Source organism: Sinocyclocheilus rhinocerous, unplaced genomic scaffold, assembly GCF_001515625.1.
Source record: "Sinocyclocheilus rhinocerous isolate Xijiao unplaced genomic scaffold, SAMN03320098_v1.1 scaffold2347, whole genome shotgun sequence".
Classification (NCBI taxonomy): Eukaryota; Metazoa; Chordata; class Actinopteri; order Cypriniformes; family Cyprinidae; genus Sinocyclocheilus; species Sinocyclocheilus rhinocerous.
This window is the reverse complement of record NW_015638980.1, coordinates 155,341-165,552: the sequence shown is the minus strand read 5'-3', so window position 1 is coordinate 165,552 and position 10,212 is coordinate 155,341. Positions and strand designations below refer to the sequence as shown.

The 10,212-nt window shown below is 36.1% G+C and overlaps 1 protein-coding gene and 1 long non-coding RNA gene across 2 annotated transcripts in view; one reads left to right on the top strand and one right to left on the bottom strand.

Annotated features, from left to right (window-relative positions):
- The window catches only part of cabp7a (calcium binding protein 7a), a 37,042-nt gene that overhangs the window by 10,357 nt on the left and 16,473 nt on the right, over nt 1–10,212 (bottom strand). The gene's annotated exons all lie outside the window — the stretch shown is intronic.
- Nucleotides 6,418–10,212, top strand: part of LOC107750762 (uncharacterized) — a 15,547-nt gene continuing 11,752 nt past the window's right edge. The window contains exon 1 of the long non-coding RNA XR_001641176.1: nt 6,418–6,427. This is a non-coding gene — a long non-coding RNA (uncharacterized LOC107750762). The remainder of the gene's footprint in view (nt 6,428–10,212) is intronic.

Genomic DNA, 10,212 nt, shown 5'->3' with positions numbered 1-10,212 from the left:
AGATACATTTAAAAGTTCTGTTATAATGCTACTCTGTGCGGTCGTCACCGGTCTAATAAAACGCTTAACATATTAAAGCGTCTTTGGTGTTTTCATGTTTTCTACAAAACAAAACCGGAAATCGAGGGTGTATGACGTCACTGGCAGGCGACACAATGACACTATGGACACTCTCCGTCCCCGTCACTAAAATAGATTATTTCTCTGGATTTAAACATTCTTCGAAACATTTGGGATAATGTAAGTACACAAGTCAGCAAAATATATAACACCGTTCTAGTGGTTTTTGGATATCTTAATAAAAAAATCTTACATATTGTGCCTTTAATTGTCAAAAGATGAGATAGTTTTGATAAGAAATACATATAAAATAAAAGATGTTTAAATAGACTTTTAATGGCTTTCAGATGTTTCACAGATGCAATCCAATAATAGGCCTTAAGCATATATTTCAACAATACTAAACAAACAAACAAAATTTAACTACATGACTAATTACTTTGAACAACCTGTAACTGGGTCAACGATGAAAAGGGGTTTTCAAGCATCAAAACAATAAACGTTTAATACAGCTTAAATTTTATTTGTATGTTAGAATGTCTTGTTTATTTTTTTTCTGAGCAAAAATAATGACTATCACAGTATGGTAAGGGGCGTAACATTTCCGTTACACGCTTGAGGTATTCGGCCAATCACAACGCACCGGATAGCTGGCCAATCAGAGAACACACCACTTTTCAGACCGATGAGCTTTGTAAAAATCGACGCGTTTCAGAAAGGCGGGGCATAGAGGAGAAACAATAATGTACAGTATGTGGAAAATAATGTGTTTTTTTTTTACCTTAAACCGCATAAACACATTTCATTACACCAAATAATGTTCTTTTTAGCAACATCATATGACCCCTTTAAGGGACCTCCATCATACAGTGACTCAACCCACATGTGATTGCAAATATTCAAGACAAACAGAAAACTGACTTTTACATGACTTCCCAAATTATGGTCACACTTTATTTTAAGGTCCAATTCTCACTATTAACAAACCATTAACTACGACTTTTGCCTCAATAAACTCCTAAATTGCTGCTTATTAATAGTTAGTAAGGTAGTTGTTAAGTTTAGTTATTAGGTAGAATTAGGGTTGTAGAATATGGTCATGCAGAATATGTGCTTTATAAGTACTAATAAACAGCCAATATGGTAATAATAGGCATGCTAATAAGCAACTAGTTAATAGTGAAAATCAGTCCCTATACTAAAGTGTTACTCAGATTTTTAAAGAAGTGTATCAGCATTAGTTTTGACTGACTGATTTGCTTTTAACCTTTAGCCTTCAACTTAATTTGAGAAATGAGACGTGTACCCTTGGAATGTCATTGCGTAATGAATATATGATGCTATGTAGGAGTTGTTTGGAATAGAGAATCAGGCCTCTGTCACAAACACCTCTCAACTCAGTTTATAAAAACACGATGTGTGAAATGTGGGGAATTTCAGAAACTACCAAGGCTCTATAGTGGACTCAACAATGTTCATTGTGCAACAAAGCTTTTGGGAAACCCACCTCTGCCTGTTGCTAGGCAACTGCGCAACTGTTCCAACCCACCATTGCAAGGGTAGTGATATTATATAATAGATGCTTTTTTCAAAATTTTAGCAATTTAAAAATATTAAAAAAGGATTTTTTACACGGCACCCCTGCTCTCGACAGACGGCACCCCAGGGTGCCGCGGCACCCCGGTTGGGAAACACTGGATTAGACCACAGCCCTTCCAGAATGATAGCACACACTTGTCACAGTATATCAAAAAGTTGTACCCGCTCATAAAAATAGCAGTTTCGATAAAAAATAATAATGATATCTATGAAATTCAAGTATGTACCTAAAAATGATCCAGTGTGGCATGTGTTTTCAACAATGTAATAAAAATAAATTAAAAAAACAGCTTTTCAGAATATTTAAAGGAACAGTTCACCCAAAAATTGAAAATTGCTGAAAATGTACTCACCCTCAGGCCATCCAAAATGTAAATGAGTTTGCTTTTTCATCAGAACAGATTTGGAGAAATTTAGCATCACATCACTTGCTCTACAGTGGATCCTCTTAAGTGAATGGGTGCCGTCAGAATGAGAGACCAAACAGCTGATAAAAACATCACAATAATCCACAAGTAATCCACACAAACTCCAGTCCATCAGTTAACAACTCGTGAAGTGAAAAGCTGCATGTTTGTTAGAAACAAATACATCATTAAGCCGTCACTTCATTTCTCTCCTGACTCAGACGAGACGACCTTTTCACTGGAGAAAGCAATATTATGGATTATGGAATCATTTTAGACGGAAGCAATAGTTTGAAATTAAAAATGTCTTAACAATAGATTTATTTATTACAAACAGGTATCTTTTCACTTCACAAGACATTAATTGATGGACTGGAGTGGTGTGGATTATTGTGATGTTTTTATCAGCTGTTTGGACTCTCATTCTGACGGCACCCATTCACTGCAGAGGATCCACTGGTGAGCAAGTGATGTAATGCTACATTTTTCCAAATCTGTTTAGATGAAGAAACAAACTCATCTACATATTGGATGGCCTGAGGGTGAGTAAATTTTCAGCAAATTTTCATTTTTTTGGGGTGGAAATTATATTTCTGTCATCATTTACTCACCCTTATGTTTTTCCTAATTCTTATGACTTTCTTTTTAACTGGAAACACAAAAGAGATTTCAAAGAATTTCAAAGCACATTATTGACAAGGATTATCAGGGGAAAATTATTTAAGCTATCATATTCACTTCAAAAGACTTCCAATATAGCACTCAAATCACATGGACTACTTTTATATCCTGCTTTGCATCGTTTTTGGAAAAGGAACGTTTTTGATTGTGTTTTTCAAAAGAAAGAAAATCATACAGGTTTGGAATGACATGAGGGTGAGTAAATGAATTAAAAATGCGTCATTTCTCTGCACATTGCAAAGCTGCATCAGTGACTCTGTTTTCAAATGACTAGGTTTCAAAATATTCATCATTCAACTCCATCAATCAGGTAGATTTGAACAGCTAATGTTTTATTTACTGTTTTGATCAAAATCAACCAAAAACCAATGTGCCTTGACCCACACCTGCGTTATAATTTACATAATTACAACTTTCAGCCCATTGCACATGCAATGTTCATAAATAGAATTACACTTTTTTGTCTTTGAAATAACACAGAAGATGTTTTTCTGCAAATTTAGTGGCATGAGGCAACAACAACAATACAAGAACTCGAGTGAACTCAAATCTCTTGTGAGGACAGATAGCAATCCGATTAGGATTGCCACAGGTTTCCTTGGAGTGAAAAACACTTTGATTAGGGAAGCCCATGCCAGAGCACAACGCGTTGCCAGATGCTGTGCTGTGAGCTCTTTTGACAATATTTGTGGCACAATCCGGATTAAAACAAAATATATATTTAAAAAATTAACTGCTTCATGTTAAATAGCAATACTTTGTACATGGAAAACAATAGCCTTATACTAATGTCACACATAATGTCTTGAGGCCAATCATTTGAAATGAAACTATGTGTATTTTAATGTTTATCTCCTGTTCTGTACTGCTAAATGCTTTAAAAAAACAAACACAAAATATTCAGTTGTACTGAAACCAGACCATTTATTTACATAGTATACAAACTTTATTTTAATTTAAATACGCTTTAAAATAACTGTAACTTAAACATTAAAACCAGTGTTATTTTAGTATTATAACATTATTTTATTTATATACTATTAAAATATTTATTAATATTTTGAATTAGCTTTTTTCAATTTTCCTTTTAATTTCAGTTTAAGTTTGAGTAATTTTACGTGCTTTTATTATTTTAATTATTTTTCATATTTCTACATTTTTTTTAAGATAATGTCTTTTACTTCAGTTTTATTAATTGTAGAATTATTTATTTCAGTTAGTTGCCGAGGCAAATTCAATTTTTTCATCTTATATTTTTACTTTGTGACTGGAGCTTTATTTCAGTTAACAAAATTGATTTGTAATAGTTTTAGTTTAACAATAACAACACTAATTAACACTAACATTTATATTTCTCTATTATTTCAAACACTTTCTTCTCATCTCAAACCACATAAATTCACTGAAGACATCCTAAGGGATCTCCAAAAAAAAAAAAAGGCTATGCTAGCTCTACTCTAAATGAGTCATTCTCTGATGTTGTTTACTTCTGAATATGTGTACTAACTTTATTGCAAAATATTAAATAAATAAAAACAGTCAATGTTTGTCTAATATTTTATAACTGTCATCCAGTCCCCACACAGAACTAGTCAAAACACTGTTTTCCACTTTGGGGAACAGACGCATATATACATTCCTGGACAAGGAGTAACTATAGAAGAGAGATGAATGAAGTTTTCTTCAAAAAGAGCTAATTAATCACTTTCCTGTGCTAACTTTCTCTTTGTGAGCCCTTTTATAGAGGGATTAAACTGACATAGTCAAGACAGAAAGTGCAAATCGCTGCTCAGAAAGATAGAGATAACATATCCATACTTCTCTTTCTGTCCTACAGTGAGATAACGGATGTACAGAGAAGAGTTGAATCCTGTTTCAACTCCCTCTCACGTGGCAATCATATCTGATGACCATGTGCTCAGGGGTTTGCCAATGCATTATGACAGTAAGAAACAGATTCTATGTACAACTATGGTGTTGAATTTTACAGATTTAATTTTAAAGACCAAATATTTTTCCATATAAAGTATTGCTGCTTACTTAAATGTCTGTTCATTAACGGTCTGCTATTTACATCATTGCTACTTTGTTCCAAAATTATTTAAAGAAATATTTAAAGGGGATGTCTAATGCTATTTAATGCATTCTGACTTATCTACAGTGTTAAAGTCTCACATGCTAAACATGACCAAAGTCATACCAAATGACAGAGTATTTCTGTGCCAAATACAAACTCCTTCAGGGTTAGTATACATTTCAGAACGTTTTTTTTTTAGTATGGCCCTGTATGACATCATAAAGGGTGGAATTCCGTGTATGGGCTCTTCTCCCGGAAGAGTGCGTGTGCACACAACCACAGCGAGAGCAAGAGCAGCCCATCAACGTGCTTCATTCGGGTCACGGATGTCATCGGCAGCGCTGCACAGGACTTGCTTGAGAAGGATGTCACCAAAGAAGTGTGTTTCTGGTTGTGAGGGAAAGATAAACTTGTTCAGCTTCCCAAAGAACCCAGCGTTAAGGGAATTATTTATGTCGATGTCTCTTTAGCTCTCTTTAGCGTTGACTCTTTAGCTCCGCCCGCGGCACGCCTCCAGGAACTCGACTGTTTTCGGTGAAAAGCGGTAGCTGATGACGTATCCTGTCTGCGCAAACCGGGTGCGCAGAGGTATGGAGATACATACATTGACAGGCAGGTAGGAAAGCCAGTTAAAACGTTCAGACCGAGCGTTTTGATTGGACGAACATTTCTTGGTCCTACGCCTTCCACAGAATATATAAATACAGAAATACATTTAGACCATTTAACTTAATGATTGCTATCGGGATGTGAAGAGACTTTCAACCAGCATAACAAAAAATGTTCCGCCCGCGGCACGCCTCCAGGAACTCGACTGTTTTCGGTGAAAAGCGGTACAGCTGTATCTTTCTTTTATAAATCTGATCAAACTAAAGACTCTTCAGCGATATGAAGGATGCAGTACTACTCTATAGGTACTCAAGCAAAAAATGTTTCTGAAGACAATCACCTATTGCACCTTTAACATGAGATTGGCAGAAACTGTGTGCGTTATGTCCGCTTTAAAGTCCTGCCAGCATTTACTCACTTTTATGTCATTCCGATCCATATAATTTATAAAGATGAGCAGAATGTTTACACTTCTCATTTCCATATAGTTTCAGTAAATGTGGACATTTTTTTTTTTCAAACAAGTTTGAAATGACATGTTCTGAGTCAATGATTGTATAATAAAATCATGACATCCCACACCAACAAATCACAAAGTGTTCGGATCACATTCTGCCATCGACTTCAAATGCCCTTTGCTGTCCCTTTGTTGTCCTGGGATTTTTACTGATATTGAACCTCTGTGTTTAATCCCTGTGCACCTTCCCTTTAAAAGTCCCGGGAGCTTGAAAGGGCTCGCAGGATCTCTATCATCTGAAGGCAGGGTGCTTCTAATACACGCTGAAGCCCTGTTTGATGTATGAAGGTGCAGTTGCACTTCAAAGCTGTAATGTGTTCTCACAGTTCTCATATAGAGATGTTATTGAAAGAAAAAGACATGAAAATGCATGTGTGGGGTTAAAGAACTGTCAAGCAGTCAACACAAACTGCTTTCTTTCTCTCAAACACACTTGCAAACAAATTATGCAAGGAAGACTTGCATATAATCCATTATGTATGCAATGGCTCACTCATTAGTTTTTCATTTTAAGTTATTCATATATTATGAATAGACAGACCGACTGATCGGTGCGGATGGATGGATGGATAGAGCATTCATTCATTCCAACAATACTTTTAATGACTCCACTCCCACACTTGGCAATTCCCGTCAGCTATATTCCATAATCTCTCATTTCCCCCAGTGGAGATCATCAGCGGCGTCCGTCCCCCTTCCACAACAGGCTTCCCTCAAACGAGCTCTTTATCTAAAACTCTTAAAAATCAATTTCTTCAGAGACAATCTTGAACTTTGTGGGTTGACAATGAGAACGTGTCTTTATACTAGCGTGTCTATGTGCGTCTATGCCTGTGTGTGCATGGCCTCCGGACTATTTTTAAACATTTGTGGCAGGCTTAATCCATCTTGTGTGGTGAGAGGGCCCAGCAGATCTGAATATTACACTAACCATATTTTAACAAGACTCTGGAGTATTCACATAAGCATTAAATACAGTGTTGGGCCGCTGTGTTGGAGGGTGGTTACTCTTGTTTTGCATTCTGATCCTGTAAACCTCCAGAGGAGGCTAAATCACACAAGGTTTTGGGGTTGTGGGAAAGCAGTTGCGTTTGCCTCCCGGTCACCTGAATAAAGGCATCTAAAAATGGGAGTTAAGCAGTGAAATCCATCCCTATTCTTATCATGTTTCACTCTTATGCTTCATCATGTTTGAAAACATAAGGTCAGTGATGATAAAAGACTATCTAATCAAAGCAATTTTCCAGATTCCACTGTAAAATAAAGATAAAAAGATTAAGGGGTGAATTCATTGAGGAAGGATTGTGTCTGCTGATGGCTCTGTTTATTTGCAAGCACTGTCTGCATTGTTTTATTGTCTGATTCACTAAAGGAATTATGCAAATCAAGTAACGGCATAACACGGCACAAAATCTGCACCAAACGCAATTTGCATGGCACAATTTCTACATAAAATGGTCCACAGTCAGAGCCAGAGTGCAGAGGTTAACATGTTCATGAACATCACAGTCTCTCCAGAATTTCCGGTCACTCTCCACTATATAATTAAATAAAAAAGAGGCAAAAGTCACAAAAATGAAAGCATAAAAGCTGCAAACGTTTTTAGTGGTGTTTCATAAGGAAAAAAGAAAGAAAACTCATAAACTTTCATTGAAGGACAGACCTAGTTATATCTAGTGATGAAAATATAACATGTTGTGGGTCAGCATTTACAACCTAGCAACTGTATAACAACACTCTCCAGCATCTAGTGTTGGGAGTAACGCATTACAAGTAACGCAAGTTACATAATCAGATTACTTTTTTCGAGTAACTAGTAAAGTAACGCATTACTATTTAATTTACACAAAAATATCTGAGTTACTTTTTCAAATAAGTAATGCCAGTTACTTTGTTGCCAGTTACTTACTACTTAATGAAAGTGCTTTTACATTTGCCAAAAATAGAACTTTTATATTAAAAACAAACAAGTAAGCCCAGCCCAGATGAGAAAAAGTAACATTACTTTCCATGAAAAGCAATGCAAGTAGTCACTTTTTTAGAGAGTAACACAATATTGTAATGCATTACTTTTAAAAGTAACTTTCCCCAACACTGCGAGCATCATAACAGTCACTTCTGCTTGGCAATCAATTAACACTCATATGTTCTTCAGCCACTAGCAGTACCAAACCTTTATGCACTTGTTTCCAACCGGGTTTCATGCTACAAACTAAAGATCACTTCAGAATGCAGAATTGAAACTGTAAGACAGAAATCATAGCGAAATGGTGAAGACTCAATATTTAGATTTTTTTTTGCACCCTCAGATTCCAGATTTTCAAATAGTTGTATCTCGGCCAAATATTGTCCTAACAAATCACACATCAATGGAAAGCTTATTTATTCCGCTTTCAGATGATGTATAAATCTCAATTTCGAAAAACTGACCCTTATGACTGGTTTTGTGGTCCAGGGTCACATATATAAAAAATGAATGACACAATGAGTAGCATTGACTGTTCAGTGACAAACTGTATCTTAATAAAATAAAGTAAAATACACAAGCCTTGTACACTAAATTCCCAGTACCCTGAAGCAAAACAATAGATTTGTGGAACAGACCAAAATGTGTGTGGTTATCTATTAAAATTCTTACCCTCCTCTCCAAACAACATTTTTGCATAAATAATAAATATACAAAAATGTATAAATAAACAAACAAACAAATACAAACTTGAAATGACATAATAGTTTTCATATGTGAGTGAATTATTCCTTTAACTCATGAAATGTGTGTGTACATGATTGAGATAAAACATTAAATAATGTAACTTTTGCAATATCTACTCTAATTTGCTTTTTTGAAAAAGTGTCCACTGCCTAGACAGGATGACTTGAGCCTCGTGGTTTCATAGAAACATGAAATTTGGCTTCAATTAAATGAGATTCTCTTTTGTCGGTTCTCATCCTGATAATTGCAACTCAAGGCGGAAGGCAGATGTCTGCAGTCATTGTCAAACATTCACAAAGGAACGCTGATTTGCTGTCTGAAAAACTGCTCCCAAAAATCTATCACGAGATTTGAAAGAGAGGAGAGAGAATGATAAAAGCTCCATGAGTCCACAGACATCTCATTTGTTACTTTCCCCTCTTTGGCATCTTCTGATTCAGCGTACTCTGAGCCCTCAGCCTGCTTACATTTTTAGAGCTGGCTCTGTAAATCCTGATCCAAAATTTATATCACAACTTCGTCTCTGCTCCTACTGTGATTTGAGAGAGCCGTATTTGACCTATATGAACTTACGCCCCCATAACGCCTACCCTCTGAGTTGAGCCCTACATTACAAGAACCAATGTGAATCACAAAGCTCATGCAGACAAACCGCTCCTCTGGATAAGCCCCTAAAGCGCCGATCACGCTGCCAGTCAGGATTTCAGCTGACATACTAACATTCTGTAGAAATACTCAAAAACATAACGTTAAACACTTCGCGTGTTATTCAGATTGTTGGTGTTTCTCAAAGGCTTTTGTCGAATTTTAATCAAAATAGTGAATCAAAGAAATGCTCTGGGTTCAATAAAAATAAAGCTCCACACTACAGAAAAAAAAAGAAATAGATTTGAAATGTTTACAATAATGCATTTACGTCCACTGTAAGTGCATTACTGTACACTTAATTTTTGTTTTACAAGCTGAAGAATTAAAGGGTTAGTTCACCCAAAAATGAAATTAGGCTGTGTTTTACTCATCCCAGAGCCATCCTAGGTGTATATGACTTTCTTCTTTCAGACGAATCCAGTCGGAGTTATATTAAAAATTGTCTTTGATCTTTCAAGTTGTTTAATGCCACTCAGCGGGTGTTTGCATGCATCATTCCAAAAGAAGTTAAATAAAAAGCGCCCATCCATTAAAAAAAGTGTCTAACACGGCTCCAAGGGGTGAACAAATGCCTCCTGTAGTGAATCGATGCGTTTTTGTAAGAAAAATATCCATATTCAAAACGTAATAATCACTTTAATGTAGCTTGCGCCAACAGTTGTACACGGAAGCAGTTCTGGGCTGATGACGTATGGGGTCAGCGCTGCGCATGCGCCGGTGAGTCACGTGAAAACCAACGTTTGTTTACAGGATCAAAAGAAGCAAAGTTTCCTTACTTTAGCAAAAGGAAAACCAGTCTCCTCTTGGCGTATATCGAAATCCTCTGAAATTCTTCTTTACAAATCCTCATTTTGTACTTCTAACTAGTGACCTTTGTTTTGATCTCTCCCCTGCGCTTCCG